This window comes from Pinus tabuliformis, chromosome 5_1 (assembly GCF_031772625.1).
Source record: "Pinus tabuliformis cultivar Carrire ecotype Pingquan chromosome 5_1, CPIR1, whole genome shotgun sequence".
Taxonomy (NCBI): domain Eukaryota; kingdom Viridiplantae; phylum Streptophyta; class Pinopsida; order Pinales; family Pinaceae; genus Pinus; species Pinus tabuliformis.
This window is the reverse complement of record NC_142305.1, coordinates 898,047,115-898,063,399: the sequence shown is the minus strand read 5'-3', so window position 1 is coordinate 898,063,399 and position 16,285 is coordinate 898,047,115. Positions and strand designations below refer to the sequence as shown.

General features: G+C 36.1%; 1 protein-coding gene across 1 annotated transcript in view; it reads right to left on the bottom strand.

Moving 5' to 3' along the window:
- LOC149167705 (uncharacterized) overlaps positions 1 to 16,285 on the bottom strand; it is a 42,317-nt gene that overhangs the window by 24,777 nt on the left and 1,255 nt on the right. The window lies entirely within an intron of this gene.

Genomic DNA, 16,285 nt, shown 5'->3' with positions numbered 1-16,285 from the left:
CTACTAAAGTTTGTGGAGGTATATATACTCTATACCCATTTGAATTTGAACCTATGACCCCTTACGAGAAAACACATTTTCTTAACCATGAGGCCGACTCAAGTTATATATCAAACATAGGAGAAATGACTCAATCAAGGATCAATAATAAAATCCACTATTGAATGCAATCAAATAAAAAATGATGGCAATGAGCCCCAAGGTACTACAAAATCTTGATTGTAATCATCATAGTAATGTGTCACAATCTAGAGAAAGAGTAATAAGGAGTCTCTTCAATTAGCACCAAGTACGAGCATTGATTTGATAGATCAGGGACTTTGACTTGAATTTCAAAAATAGCTTAAATAAAAGGCAAGGTAATTGAGGAATGGTCGACACTAGGGTTAGAGGAATTGATATATGGATGACTCTATTCCAATCAAAGACTTGGACTTCCCTTGAATCATACCATATAAAAAGGAAATTTAATAGAAATTGTCACCACAAAGGACCACGGATATAAACATTCAGTGAAAAGGCACTAAGGTATAAATCCATAGAGATTGGAACACTAACTAATCGTGGGTAATTACATAATGAAATTAAGGATCAATGCAAATTTCTAAAAGCATAATCTTGAAAACGCAACTATAATGAAAATGCAATGAATTAGTGAGAAGAAAAAATTGAATAGACTTTGATCATATTATATTCGTAATGCTTTTCACATTTAAGCAAAAATCGTATGCAAACTAGTGAAATATTTTTCATTTCAAAAGATGAAAAATCACACAATGCTATATTAGGCCCATGTACTTAACTCTAATCAAGCAATTGCACTTAAAAAAACAAAAAACCTTACGTCGAAGGAACAAAAAAAATCCCTATTAAAAAAATGAATTTTCAAATACTTTCAAATAAAAATGAAAATTAATAAACTCGTGCCTTTATACTTTGCTATAAAAAGTTAAAGATTGCATAGGCTTTCAAACATTAATCCTAGTATCACCATAAAACTTTAGGGAGATAAAACTTTATCAAATCACAAGACCTAAGTGATGTCATAATATAATTATGATTACGAAGCTAAAAGCCACAATTGCATCCCTTTCATTTAAAAAAAAGTACTTTTGGGATCAAGGGGTCTAAGATATACACTAAACCAACAAACCAAACAAAAATTCTAAACTATGGGAGATTAGGTGAAATCAACCCACGACTTTGCTAAAAGCAATTTTTCAATGCATGGTGGTTTTTCCCATGGTTTTGTAGTTTCGTTTGTGGAACTAAAATTGCTTTGGTAGTTCATGTATACCATGGGATGTATATTATATTGTAATACTATACATAAAATATTTGAAAAAAAAAGCTTATTGGTTTTCCCGAGTTTGAGTTTCTAGGACAAAATCTCTATGTAAATTTGTGTGTTTTCCATTGTATTTATTATGCTTCATTAAGAATCCGTTTGGAATGATTAAACATACAGGGCTAAAACTTACATGTTGTAAATAGACTCATCTGCCATTTCTAGGGTTTGGTGATCTTTTTCCTTAAACCAATTCTTGGACCCTACAATTCTCCACAAATATTCCAAAGAAAATTGCTCTGATACTAATATGGTATGTAAACTGCCATTTTGTCTTAACAAATATTTTTATATTTTAAAATCTTACAATATGCAAATTAATGTTTCCATAGATCCCAAATTAATTAATTACTAGTTTTGCTTGAATTTTGGGAAAAAATAGTAAAATATGAAAAAGAAAGAACAAACACAAGTATACATCATCCGCACAAATGACCACAAGGTTTATCCTTAGAAACCTAATACGGGAGAAAATCATGGTAGAAAGTAAGGCTTATCCTCTTCTCTCTACACTTCAATGATAAAAGGGCACATTCAATTGAATAAGAACTCATTATGGAGTTACTTTTTGACATTGTGGTTGTAATGACTACTACAAAATCTTCCCCATCCTTTGTTATGCTCACAAACTGCCTTTCTTAGATGTTTTTCTTAGTTATGGAACAAGATACAACGCTAAAGTATTGAACCCCTTCTCTTCCTAGTGGCCTAGTATTTAACATAACCCAATAGCCATCTAAGGGTAGAGTTTTGACTTTTTCAACCCTTAATTGTGATAAGATTTTGGATCCTTTATAGCTTTCTCAAAATTCCACTAGTATCTAGCCCTAATTGTGTGAGTAATGGGGGGTTGACATGGCATCCACTTGTACCATGGCGGTCAATCAACTTGTAGGAGGTATAAATTTCACATTCAAGCTCTAATTGAGGTGATTTCACATCATTGGAAAGATATTGATGTGTAGATTAACATTGATGGTGTGGACACATGTTCCAAGCACAAAAAAAGAAGTTATTTGATGCCTCAAAATGGCTTCAAAAAGTTTTGAACCCAAATTTCCAAATTGGGACCTACCACTAAAATGGGTCGTGCATGCTAATTACTCCAATTTTTTTACCTAGAAAATACCAATATAGATGAAAAATTATATGACAATCCAATCCATATTAGTCACAAAGGAATAATTTCATAGAGGAATCGATGGAGGAGTCCATGATTCCCATTAAGCAGACCATGCAAGAATTTTAGGCACTTGTCCCTAGATTTAGACAATGAGCACAAGTATAGATATGGTCGACAATTCATAGGAGGACAAAGGTATCCACTTAGCAGAAGAAGGAAAAGGATTACAAATGGGGATTTTTATTTATTCACCCTAAATGCTATATGGTATCATTATGGAGAAGTAAATCCAATTAATAGGTGGGCACAAGTTAAAGGGTTTTTTTGTGGAAATTCTTTGTCTTGGGAAAATAAAGTGGATGAAAAATACATGTTTGAAAAACTAGGATGGTGTTTTTTTTAAGTTTAAGAAGGCTTATGCATATTAGCTTTAATAATTTTGTGTTTATATAGTTTATTGAGAACATCAAACAAAATAATGGAGAGATAGTGATCAAGTAAAACATGCATAATCAAATAAGTTATCAAGCACCAGAGAATCAGAAGATCAATTGGTTTATATATTGGGATTGAATTAGAGTATTCTAGAGTGTTATATTTTTGGGTTACTGTGAAAGTTTTTTCACTTTGCTAGGAGAGTGTTGCGTCTCCTAGCTACTTAGTGATGCTTACTGGACATCTGACTTACCCAATTCGTGTGGATTTTTTTATCTTGATTGGAGTTCTAGCATGACAAACTTATCTAGGATGTTTTTACCTTGATCATATGGTGACTAACCCATTGGATGCACAAAATGGAGGATTTGGTTACACAATTAGAGGAAGTACCTACTTAGGAGGACAAGAACTAGGCACATGGATGCAGATGCCCATTCGTAGGAATTTTGGTTCATGTCATATATATTGATTAGAGGTTGGACACTTGACTTGAGGATGGTTGGATTGAGGAGCGTACTTAATGGAGGTAGTATGTGAACCTAGACACATGTTGAGGACTAGTAGAGCTAAGTGACCATGTTGGCACACGTGGGAGTAACATTGGTCACATGAGAAGACATGTTGAACACAGTTAGAGGAGTGTCTTACATGAGGACACTTGGATAATGACCACCATGGGAGAGGGAGCATTGGACAAATAACTTGTTGGACAACATGCAATCTTGGAAGAGGGGCATTGAGCCCAAGGAGGGTCATAAAAGAGCATGACAAACCCCTGTAGGAAAATCCATGGTGTGGAAGATATGGATATAAATATATAATATTGATTCTATGGTTACTAGAAGTAAAAATATAATTTTTTATGGCTGAAAATTCACCGAAGGTTTACTCATTGATTCATATGGATTTTAACATTGTTGGCACATTAAATGATAAAAATATTTCAATATATTAGAATGCCTAATGGGGAGAAACTGCCCTCAAATGGACTAAATGAATTGAAAGAACGACGATTTTACGCTTCATATACTTGATACAAGTTTTGCAAAGGCATTGAAATTGTTTTGAAAATGCATGATAGAGCCATGTTGTCAAAACAAAATACTCTACTTGTATTTAGAGCAAAGAACAGAGAGAGAATTTTCTAATTGAAACTTAATTTAAAGGGGGTAAAAGGAAGTTTTGATCTTTGCGCTCTCTTGGGCTTGCTAACTAGCCTAAAGGAATATTTATTATATACTTATACAATATTTTCCATAACATAAATATTGAGTTGCATTGGGAAAATTTGCATGATTCCTTTCTATTTGTGGTTGATTTCACCTAATCTCCCATAGTTTAGAATTTTTTAGTTTGTTGGTTTAGTGTATATCTTAGACCCCTTGATCCCAAAAGTACTTTTTTTTTTTAAGTGAAAGGGATGCAATTGTGGCTTTTAGCTTTGTAATCACAATTATATTATGACATCACTTAGGTCTCGTGATTTGCTCAAGTTTTATCTCCCTAAAGTTTTATGGTGATACTAGGATTGATGTTTGAAAGCCTATGCAATCTTTAACTTTTTATAGGTAAGTATAAAGGCACAAGTTTATTAATTTTCATTTTTATTTGAAAGTATTTGAAAATTCATTTTTTAATAGGGATTTTTTTTGTTTCTTCGATGTAAGGTTTGTTGTTTTTTGTAAGTGCAATTGCTTGATTAGAGTTAAGTACATGGGCCTAATATAGCACTGTGTGATTTTTCATCTTTTGAAATGAAAAATATTTCACTAGTTTGCATATGATTTTTGCTTAAATGTGAAAAGCATTATGAATATAATATGATCAAAGTCTATTCAATTTTTTCTTCTCGCTAATTCACTGCATTTTCATTATAAGTTGCGTTTTCAAGATTATGTTTTTAGAAATTTGCATTGATCCTTAATTTCATTATGTAACTACCCAAGATTACTTAGAGTTCCAATCTCTATGGATTTATACCTTAGTGCCTCTTAACTGAATGTTTATGTCCTTGGTCCTTTGTGGTGACAGTTTCTATTAAATTTCTTTTTTATATGTTATGATTCAAGGGAAGTCCAAGTCTTTGATTGGAATAGAGTCATCCATATATCAATTCCTCTAACCCTAGTGTCGACCATTCCTCAGTTACCTTGCCTTTTATTTAAGCTATTTTTGAAATTCAATTCAAAGTTCATGATCTATCAAATCAATGCTCGTACTTGGTGCTAGTTGAAGAGACTCCTTATTACTCTTTCTCTAGATTATGACACATTACTATGATGATTACAGTCAAGATTTTGTAGTACCTTGGGGCTCATTGCCATCATTTTTTATTTGATTGCATTCAATAGTGACTTTTATTATTGATCCTTGATTGAGTCATTTCTCCTATGTTTGATATATAACTTGAGTGGGCCTCATGGTTAAGAAAATGTGCTTTCTCGTAAGAGGTCATAGGTTCAAATTCAAATAGGTATAGAGTATATATACCTCCATAAACTTTAGTAGTGAAATCGTTGAGTGGAGGTGGATTTCCCTATTCTCTAATTTATTTTGTGTAGTGGAAAGCCATAGTGAAGTATTGTTTAATAACTTGTTTTAAGATTTTACCATGAATTGGAGTAAAGTTGGGATCTAAAATGAACCTCATATGAAAAATTTATAATCATGAGTTGGAATTTAAAAGTTAATAGAATTTCAAGAAATCGAATCAACGATAATTATTGAGTTGAATCTATAGAAGTCAAAAACAATTATATGTCATATTTTTATTTAGCAATATTTAACTCTATAAAAACTTTACCTTATTTAAGATCTTGGTAATATAATTTCCACATATATAAAATATTAAATATTAAATACTTTATATTATATAATAAATAAATAACTTTATAAATATTATATATATAATAATAATAAATATAAAACACTGTAATACTAAATATAATATCAATAATTATAATATAGTATTATTATATAACTAACTATAATTCATATATATATATATATATATATATATATATATATATATATAATAATAACAATGATTATAATATAATCATGAATATAATATTTCATATATCTAACACATATAAATATTTCAAAGAACCATAGTGGTTGGTTTGAAACGCGTCAACAAAAGTATATCTATGTGATTTTCGCCAAAGAATCTTCAAAAAAATTGATATGGATCACAGAAGCCTAAATTCAATAAAACCATACTTTATTTATGTGAAGAAAACAAAATTACAATTGTAAATTTAAATGGTGTTTTAATGACATTCTCTATTTCTACACTCATAAGGAGTCTTCTGCTAGCTACAAATTTGAAAAATATAATCAATTAGAAGTTGTTTTGTAATCACAATCTTGAAAAAAAACCCCAAAAACCTGTCAATTAGACATATCTATGCATTAATATGTAGGAGTTCATAGCTGTTCATATAATACATTCATCGAAATATAATTTATTTTTTTCAAAAACTTTCCCATTCACATACTTAAGAAAATTGCACATATGGATTTCAAAGTAAATTAATCATTTAAATAATCTTATAGGTTCATTTGCTCAAATATGGAGCAAAGAGTTATGAAAATATTCTAAAGAAACATGTTGGTGTTTTTCATATGTGCCTACGTACAATTCCAATCTAGCCTTGGAGAGACGATTTTCCTCTTTATTCTTGTCCTTGTTGACATGATTGAAAATGAGCCGGCAAAAATAATTTGTACTCTGTTTGATAACCTGGTAAAGCGGCATAAGAGAGTAATTTTGCAATGAGAAGTCCACATTCATTCAATTGATAACAAGAATGGATTCACTATAAATGTCCAATTCTAGTTGAGAATGTAATGGTTATTCATTTGTGAAATGTATTACTCTGCCAAACCCTCCCTTAAAAGGATTCCCTTATAAAAATCTATCAAAAAGAATTTAGAGCATGTCGTTTTGTATTATAGTTTCCTAGTGACAGCTTGAATTCTTAGGAGGAGAGCTCTATAGTTAGGTTGATAAGATAACAAGTAATTGGATATCACAATGCAACGGAGATGAATCTTTGTCATCAAACAAAGATTGAATTTAGGAAATCCAAACATTCCAAGCAACAATAAGGTGGAGAGCTCTAAAAAAATTGTATGTTGATTTCATATCCAACTTTTTATGGATTCTTCTATAGAAATTCTACCCCGTCTACAAGATGGACTTATTATTCTTTGTATTTTAGTCGAAACCACCAGTGAGAAGTTACAATCAATGATAAGGTGATGATTTGATTCGATCTCGTATTTAAAAACAAGACATCTTTTGAGACCATTAAAATTATTTCATTGAAGTTTATTCGAAGTGGGATCCTTGTTATGCAATAGAAGCCACATGAGAAAATTTTCTTTGGTTAGGGAATTTGATTTCAAAAGTTCCCCCACACCATGTTGGAGGATATACTTTATTTTCGTAACCCAAGGAAAAGTAACCAAGCTTTGGAGCATATCCACTGTGGGGTTGAGGTACCATATCAATTACTCCTCCTCGTTTGATGAGGAGATGAAAGTGTTTTGAAGTGTGTTGATACAATGATTCTATAGGCGTGCATAGTTAGATTTGATTCCAAATTATTTCCATGTAATCCAATGAAACTAATGGGTGAAGTAAACATTTCCCATGATTTGAATAAGAAAGTAACCTGCCCCACCCATCCCCTCATTACCTTACCACTCCTAATTGAGATATTGGACCATAGAGTTAGGGAGTAGGTTATTTTTGATACTCCCTATATAAGTATCCCTCCCTATTACAACTTGGGCCCCATTTACAATCCTACAAATTAGCCACTTAGCTATGAGAGGAAAGGAATTTAACATGGATTTCCAGATGATGGATCCATGTGGCACATTTTTGACAAGTTTCCTTATCCAATCCGCTAAGGAATCCTAAGGAAAATATTTTCCTATAGAACTTATGCCCAAAGGCCTATACCTTTTATCAAACCCCATACCTTTTTTGCTGCTAGTTCTTTTGAGAAGATATATATTATTTTTCAATCCCCAACTCCTTAAACCTTTAGGAGTTTCCAACCTTTTCTAAGAAGCAAGCACAAGAGGCATTTTTTATTTTTTTCTAGACTAGACAAATGAGAAAGAAAGCTACATGATTTTGATGAAGATTCCCTTGAGAATCTAGGCCAATGAGATCTAATACGCCGAGATGGATTCTAAAATAACCTTGACAAAAAATAACATACCTTATCTAAAGAGCCACATCTTGTAATAAGTGTTTACTTCCCTTTCCACTTTTGAGATTAGCCAAAGCCAATAATTTTTAAGGTAGTAATTGGGTTTTAGAATGAAACCCAAATATTTTAAACTGATGCTTAAGACCCCAACTTGAAGGTCAAGGATTTGTGAGATGTAAGTTTTTTCCTGTTCGGTGTAGAATTTTCTACAAATCTAGCTCTGATGATTTGCTCTGATACCATGTAGAAATTTCCACAAATATAGCTTTGATACCATGTAGAAATTTCCACAAATCTAGCTCTGATACCATGTATAACTTCCTTGTAGATTCAGACTACAGATTTTAATATGCTAAAACAATTAACTTGAATCTACCATACTCATCAGCGGAAACAATCAACGATCGATGAAATCATGAAGCATAAAAGAGAAAGAATTAAATCATAGATAATACAATAATTTTCTGGGGAAAGCCGCAACTAAAAACCCTTGCTATATTTATATTGCATTAATAAAAAAATATGAGAATATTACAATTCTTTTCACAAGCCCGAGCAACCTCTGCACTATCTCTATCTATCTCACTACCAACTTATGCACAAGCTTCTCTTGGCACACCTTTCTCTCACAAGCTCCCACAAACTTGTGCTTCCTATTGTTTGGTCTCACCAACTCGTGCTCACCAAGACAATGATTAAACTTGTGCCTTCATTCCTCCTTTTAAAGGAATTTCGAATGGTTAAAATTAATGACTTTTATAATTAAGGAATGATTTATTTTAGGCCTTCTTCTGTATTTTTTTTCCAAAGAAAAAATCAAAATTTCTATTAAGGAAATAAAAATTTACATAGTATATGCACTTAAGCATTCTGAAGACTGTATGTTTATCATCTAAACATAGAGTTTTAATCTAAGCTGGTAAGCAAAAACAAATACTTTCCCATCTCAAAATGAGCAAAAAATGAACACTGAATTCAATTCCTGGGCCTCCTCAGATGAGGAAAATAGCCCAAACAGGAAAAATATCAGCGACATTCAGTAAAAAATATTTCCATTGTTTTTTATTCTATAATAAAAAAAAAACCACACATATATAAGTCTGGGTATCCATCGTAGTAACATAACCAAATGTTTGTGATCAGAACCAAAAACACACACTGATAATAGCATAAGCTCTGAACTGAGCTTTAGAGCACAAAAGGAGGTTGATCCAACACATGTATCACTTCATTTTCTACATCTTTTATGCACCAGTTGTCCAAAGCCTATTGCACACCCTCCTTAGATAGGAGGTCTACTGTAGTGTTATGTTTCCTGTAAATGTGGCACACAGTAATAGAGTTAAAAAATTGTTTAATATTTGAAACTTATTCTAACAAAGGAGATAAAATATAGTTTTGACATCTTCTCTCTCCATTAAACCATTTGATGACATTTAGAGAGTCATTGAAAAAATCTGAACTGATCTTAATCCCAGGTGTGTAATCCAGCAAATAAGGAGTTTTAATGTTTGAAGTTCGACATAATTATTTGTTCTTGTGCCTAGCCCCACTGAGGCTTTAGGCATATATGTGCATTCATATGGATCACCATTCCTGCCCCACACATATTCCTTTGATTTGAAGCCCTGTCGAGGTAAGCCCAAGGAATATTTCCCCTAGTATGTTCTTCCCTAATCCCCTAATGATGGGTTTCTGGACTGGTACATGGATACTCTCATAAATGGCTACGCATTCAATAGCAATGTGATCAAAAGATGGGACTTGATCCTTGAAAATGCTCCTGTTCCAGGCCAACCAAGTACCCCATGCTATTATTAAAGGTAGATTTCCCAGATTTTCCTCCGGTGTGTCCTTCCACCAATTTTGCCATACCTCCCTAATGTTTTCTCCATCCCATCTCTAATATTTCTTTATCGGCCTCGTTTCCTTTCATATTGCTCTATTAAAAGGACACTGTAGGAATAGGTTTTGAACTGATTCTTCGTCTTTTCTACACAGGGAGCACTAGCTTGGGCCCATCTTGGATCTCTTTTGAATATTATCCCATGTTGGAGCCTTATTTCTTAGAATGCACTAGAAAAACATTCTTGCTTTTGCTGGACAATTAAGTTTCCATATATGCTTTGCCCACCACTCCGGATTTTCCCATCCCTTCTTAGACATGAGGAAGCTATATCCAAATTTTGGAGAGTAATTCCCTATTGGAGCATGAACCCATCGCAAGATGTCTGGTCTGTTTCTGAGGCAGACATTTGATCTCAGAAGTTCCATAGTGAAGTGATGTCATTCCTCTGCCCATTAGGGTTCCATATTTAGATCTTCTCTAGATAACCATGCTTGGCGCCAAATTGTTGATTGCCCAACTTTCTCAATCTGGCTCAAGTGATAAACTCCTCTTGTTTCCAATTGGTCGATGATGCCCAGGGATAGGGAAAAACCTTCGTTGCAACCCACCCATGGATCCTTCCCAACTCTTACTTGCTCTCCATTTCCCACTTGCCAGGAGAGTCCTTGCTCAATTATTTTGATTGAGTCTAGAGTTTCCTTCCAAACCACGGACGCTTGTGGGTTTTTCTTGTCCAGATTTCTGATCCACTTAACCAAAGGGGTTGGATCAATATATTTTCTTTTTACCACCATTGTCCATAGATTTTCCTTCGTTAACAACCTCCATCCCAGTTTTGCTGCCAGAGATGGACTGAAAGCTGTGAGATCTTTTAAACCCCACCCTCCCCACTCCTTCGGTCTGGCCACCTTTTCCCATGCCACCCAGGGGAGGACCGAGTCCTCTTTTGAACTAGCCCATAGAAATATGCTGCATACTTTCCTTACTCTTTCCAGGATTCCTTTGGGCACCCATGTAAGTGCCGCCCAGTAGACAGGGATTGCCATGATTACAGATTTGATCAAAACTAGCCTGCCAACTCTTGATAACCATTTATAACTCCAGTGTTTAATCTTGTTTTCAATTTTAGCCACCAGCCAGAACCAGTCCTGGTTCCTATATTTGTCAGGCTTTAAATGGAACCCTAGGTATTTGAAGTTGTCAGCCATCTTCTTTTCCTCAAAAGGAAGGTCCTCTGCTATGTTCCTAGTCTCCATCCTATTGAAACCTTCCAGAATAAGTGATGATTTATCTTTGTTGATACACATTCCTGTAGCTTTAAGAAACAACTCAAGGATAGATTTTAAAACCCTAGTTTCACTCCTGCTACCATTACTGAAGAGAAGGATGTCATCTACGAACAACAAATGGGTTATATGTAGATTGACAGCCACTTCAACACCCTTTATATCACCTCTTCTCCTTGCTTCAAGTATCAATTGACTGAGTCCCTCTGCTGCTAGGAGGAAGAGTAGGGGAGAGAGAGGACATCCTTGCCAGAGTCCCCTCTGACTCTGAAAGAAAGGTGTGGCCACCCCATTGATCAGAATAGAAAAACTAATATTTGTCATACATCCCATAACCCAATTTATGAACCGATGTTGAACCCCAAGTGAGTCAACAACATTCAGATGTACAACTAGCTGATTTGATCGTATGATTTAGATAGGTCTATTTTCACTATACCACCTTTCCTTCAGCTTTTTTTTTTTTTTTTTTATGCTGTGGATGGTCTCTGAGCCACACCTACTGCTTCATGAATCTGTCTGCCATCCAGGAACCCGAACTTCTCTTTTGATATGTTCCTTGAGAGGATCAGTTTTAATCTAACTGCAATTACTTTTGCAATTATTTTGTAGATGCAGTTACATAGTGATATTGGCCTGAAATCCTCAAAGGACGATGGTCCTCCTTTTTCAGAATTAGGGCTATGAACGTGGCATTGAAAGGTTCATAGATCGACCCTTTTACCCTTGATTCTTCGATGAATTCAGTCAGTTCATTCCCCAAGGACTCAAAGAAATGTTGAAAGAACTCCACTGTCCATCCATCCGGACTTGAGATCTTATCCTTTTGCATTGTCCTTAATATTCCTTCAACTTCCCCTTTAGTCACTTCCCCCATGATAGTTCCATTCTCCTCCTCCTCCAGATACCTTGGAAATTTTTGAGCTGTCCTGACCATCTTGGCAATTGACACTTCTGAAGGGGCTTTGAAAAGATTTTTTAATTGATTCCTTCCCTGCAAGGACAAAGCCTTAAAGGATTTGGCCTAAATTCCATCCTCTGATTTTAACGACCATATAGTATTTGAGTTTTTTTACCTTTTGCATAATTTTGGAAAATTTTTGAATTTTCATCGCCTGCTGCCAGCCATATTTCCTTACTTTTTGGTCTCCACTGTTCTTCTCTAATTTCTAAAATATTTCTTCAGCTGTCCTCAAGCTGTTTGATCCTATCCCTCTTTCCTTCATTCTCATATCCATCTTCTTCCGAGCTTTCTAGATGATCTAGTTCCACTCCTATCTACTTAAGTTCTTCTTCTTCTTTGACTTTCTTAACTCTGGCCCATTCAATAGTTTCCTTATTTAATCACTTCAGATTTTCCATGAACCAATAGGCTTTTCCCTATCCTCATTCGTTGCTACCGACATCCAAGTATTTTTAAACAATTTGTTATATGATTCCTCCTTGAGCCAATATGGGTTGAATTTAAAAGGGTCAACTGACTTTTTTTAGCCCTTTCATTTCAAGCAGGATGGGGAGATGGTCTGAGTCTCCTCCTTCTCCCACCCAGTGTCTAAAAACTAGGATATTGGCCACCACTTCTTCTCTCATTGAGAAACTGGTCCAACCTCTTAGCCACCCTGGCTTCCCCTGTTCTCCTATTCCTCCACATAGGTCTGGACTTGATCAAATGGATGTCCATCAATTTCCTCTCACTTATCTTGTTTAAGAAGAAATCTGATAGTGGGTCGACATGTGCAGAAGGTCCCCATGTTTCTGAGAGGCCCAGGGAAAAATTCAAATCCCCCCCAATCACCAGATTCAGGTTCTCCATAAAAGACTTTGAAAGAAAATTGTTCCAGTATGTCACCCTATCCTGGCAGGGACCATAGATGTTTAGGATTAGAAAGTTTGTGCACATCTCCAAAGAGTAAACCTCTACTCCTAGAGCCTGGTCAACACCCCAGGAGGAAAGGACCTTCAACCTTCCCTCTTTCACTCTAGTGACCAATCCCCTGGATCTTCCTTTGGCATCCAGAGCCTGGAAAGTCCAACTAGGCAACATTTTGAGTAAAGCTTTACTAATATCCTCCCGATACCCAATGTTTCTTGCAGCATAAGCACATCAAGGTTGTAGGAATTAATGAGGGCCTTCAAAGCCATTTTTTTAGGGGTACTGGCTAACCCTCTACAATTAAAAGACAAAATGATCATTTAGAACCAAGGGAGGGGTTCTGCGCTGCTCTAAGCACCCCTGAGATGGATAGTTGTTTCCCATCGACAATGTCAATCTTGGTTCTCAGCTGAGCCTTTGAAATGTTTGTCTTTCTGCCTCTAGATTTACAAGGACCAAACGGAATAGGATGAATCCCCAAACCCCCCACCACCTCCCAGGGAATGAGTTTTTTTTACGAGGCCTGAGGTTATAGTGGGATTTCACAAAATAGGCAATGACCATACCAACTGCCTCTACACTAGACACTTGGCTTCTGTTCAAATGTATATAAGGAATGGAGGTAATGATACTGTCCAATTGTTCATTTGCATTGTTAACATATAAGTTATCTGAATTCATAAGCCTGGAGGGACCAGGCTTGGACAATGAATTGATAAAAGAAATCAAGGAAGTATTAAGAGAGGGGATAGGATCCAGATCCATACCCTTCGGCAGAAGAGCCAAGCCCCTTCCATCTCCCTCCTTTTTCTCTGATCAGGCCGACTCCCCTTGCTGTTCTTGGGCTCTGTTTGTTTTCTCCTCCTCACGTACTTCCACTCTTTCCATTTTATCCTCCCACGTCTTGTCTTCTTCCATCTGTTTCCCCCCTGTGACCAGGATTTCCTTGTTCAGATCCTTCTCCCCTTTTACCTCTTCCACTCCCCCCTCCTTCCTCTGCCTCCTTCTTCGTCTAAAACCTGGAGGACAATCCCTTGCCAGATGTCCATACTTGTGACATCTATGGCAACGAAATGGGAGTTGTTCATAGTCAATCATTTGTGTGTAAGAGAAATCCCTGTATTTAAGGTTGATTTCCTCTGCCAATCCTTCCTGGGGTTTAGACTAACCAAAATTCTGGCCAAACCTTTATCTCTAGTGTGCGCAAAGGTCATATTAGCTTCCAGATAATGCCCAAATTGTTCCTAATTGTCCTGAAAATAGAATCAAACCAAAGAAAAGGAGGGAGGCCAGGTAGTCTTACCCAAACTGAGATTTCATCCACCTTCTCTCTTTGAGCGTCAAAAAGTGGATTCCACTTTTTAAATAGGATAGGATGTCTCCCAAAGCTCCAGTTCCTTCCCAACACCCATTCTAGTGCTTCTTTCCTAGTAAATTTGATCATGAACCAACCCTTGGTGAGGGTTGAAACCTCAAAGGATTTGTCTGGCGCTTCCTGCCAATTATTAGTTGTCCATTCCTAAATGTAGTTTGCAGTATACTTTTTTCCTTTTGCCCTGCCCACCAACGTTAGCTCCGCTACCTCCATGGCTTCGTTGATCTGGAGATCGACTCCTAAAACCAGATTTGCAACTTCCTCTTTCTTCCTAATTAACTTGTTTTTCTTTTGTTTTTCCCTATCTTCCGGTGCCGCCCCCTTCCCCACTCCCTGGTGTGGTCTCCTCCACATTGATGGCAAGTTCCTAGAGTGGCTCAGAACATCGCTCCTTCCAACTATTCCTGAGGTTATCTAGACCTCCTACTTCGACTTGTGCTACCTCCCCTACCAAGAATGGTAGCTCTCTTCCTTCCGAAAACCCCTCTGCCTCTATAAAGCCCTCCCGATCAACAATATAGGGTGGTTCTCAACAAACCCCTTGTTCACGATTTTTCTCCCCTCCCTATGCCCTGCGCCTTTCACCACCATTTATATTCTTCCCTTTCTGATTAAGCCTAGTAAGCCCACCAACGAGCTTAAATCGTGATTGAGGGTTCTCTTCTTCTGACTTGCAAAGGGCTCTTGCATGCAACTGTGTTTTCCCGTTGTAACCCTCTCGCGACTTCTGCCAAGCCGAGATCTTCCACAAGGAAATATTTCAGGCCCTCCTAGCCCTTGAAGCCACAACTGATGACAATATCTTCTAAAACCCTTGAATAGAAATATTTAAGCGGGCTAGAGAAACGATTACTTACTTGGGTGACCTCCACATTCCTGGAAACAATGTCAGTATAAGGTAGTAAAGCCCCTGCCTCCCTTCCAACTCCTTCCCTGCTCCCCAATTTTCTAGTTTAGTTAGATGTTGGCTTAGTGGGTCCTGAGCCAGGTTGAGAGTTAAGTTTGCCAAACAAATCCCTACACTACTAGCCCTTTAGGCATCAATCCATGGCGCAGAATGAAGTCTCACCCGAAGCAATATGGGGGGATGATGGAAACAAGTTTCCGCACCCAAATATGGTTATGATGTTGCTTTATGCCTTAACTCTATATTTGCGAAAATTGATAAGCCTTTGAGCCTTATCGATATAACTTCCTCTTACCAGCCTCTAGACCTTCACGAAGGTCTACGACTGTCTTTTGTGGACTCTAAACTGGCGAAACAATCACTTATGCACCTCTGTAATCACTCCTAAGTCTAATACTACCTAATTAGCTTAAGTGTATGATATCTTTAGCATGCATTAAGATATTCTTTGCGTAAACAAATATTATTACTTGCATTCGTATAACAATGTAAAGCATACAAATGAAAGCATTAATACAACATTAAATCACAAACCCATTATTCATCATAACATAATCACATTCATTCATAATAGAAGTAAAAGGACAAAACACATATATTTCTGGAACAATCTCTTTATCAATGCTTCAGATCTTCTTACAGACTCAAACTACCTTGCGCACTCAGCTGCAAACTCTACTCTTAGGCATCTGCGCACACAACTGTAGAGCCTCTCTTCTACTCTAAGACTCTTTGTTCTTCACTTCTAATGACCCATTACATTCATATCATTCGCTACCAAAAACTTTTGCCTTAAACTCTTCTAAGACTTCCTTTTTTATACAATCCCATGGTCCGCGGACCATGGGTAGATCT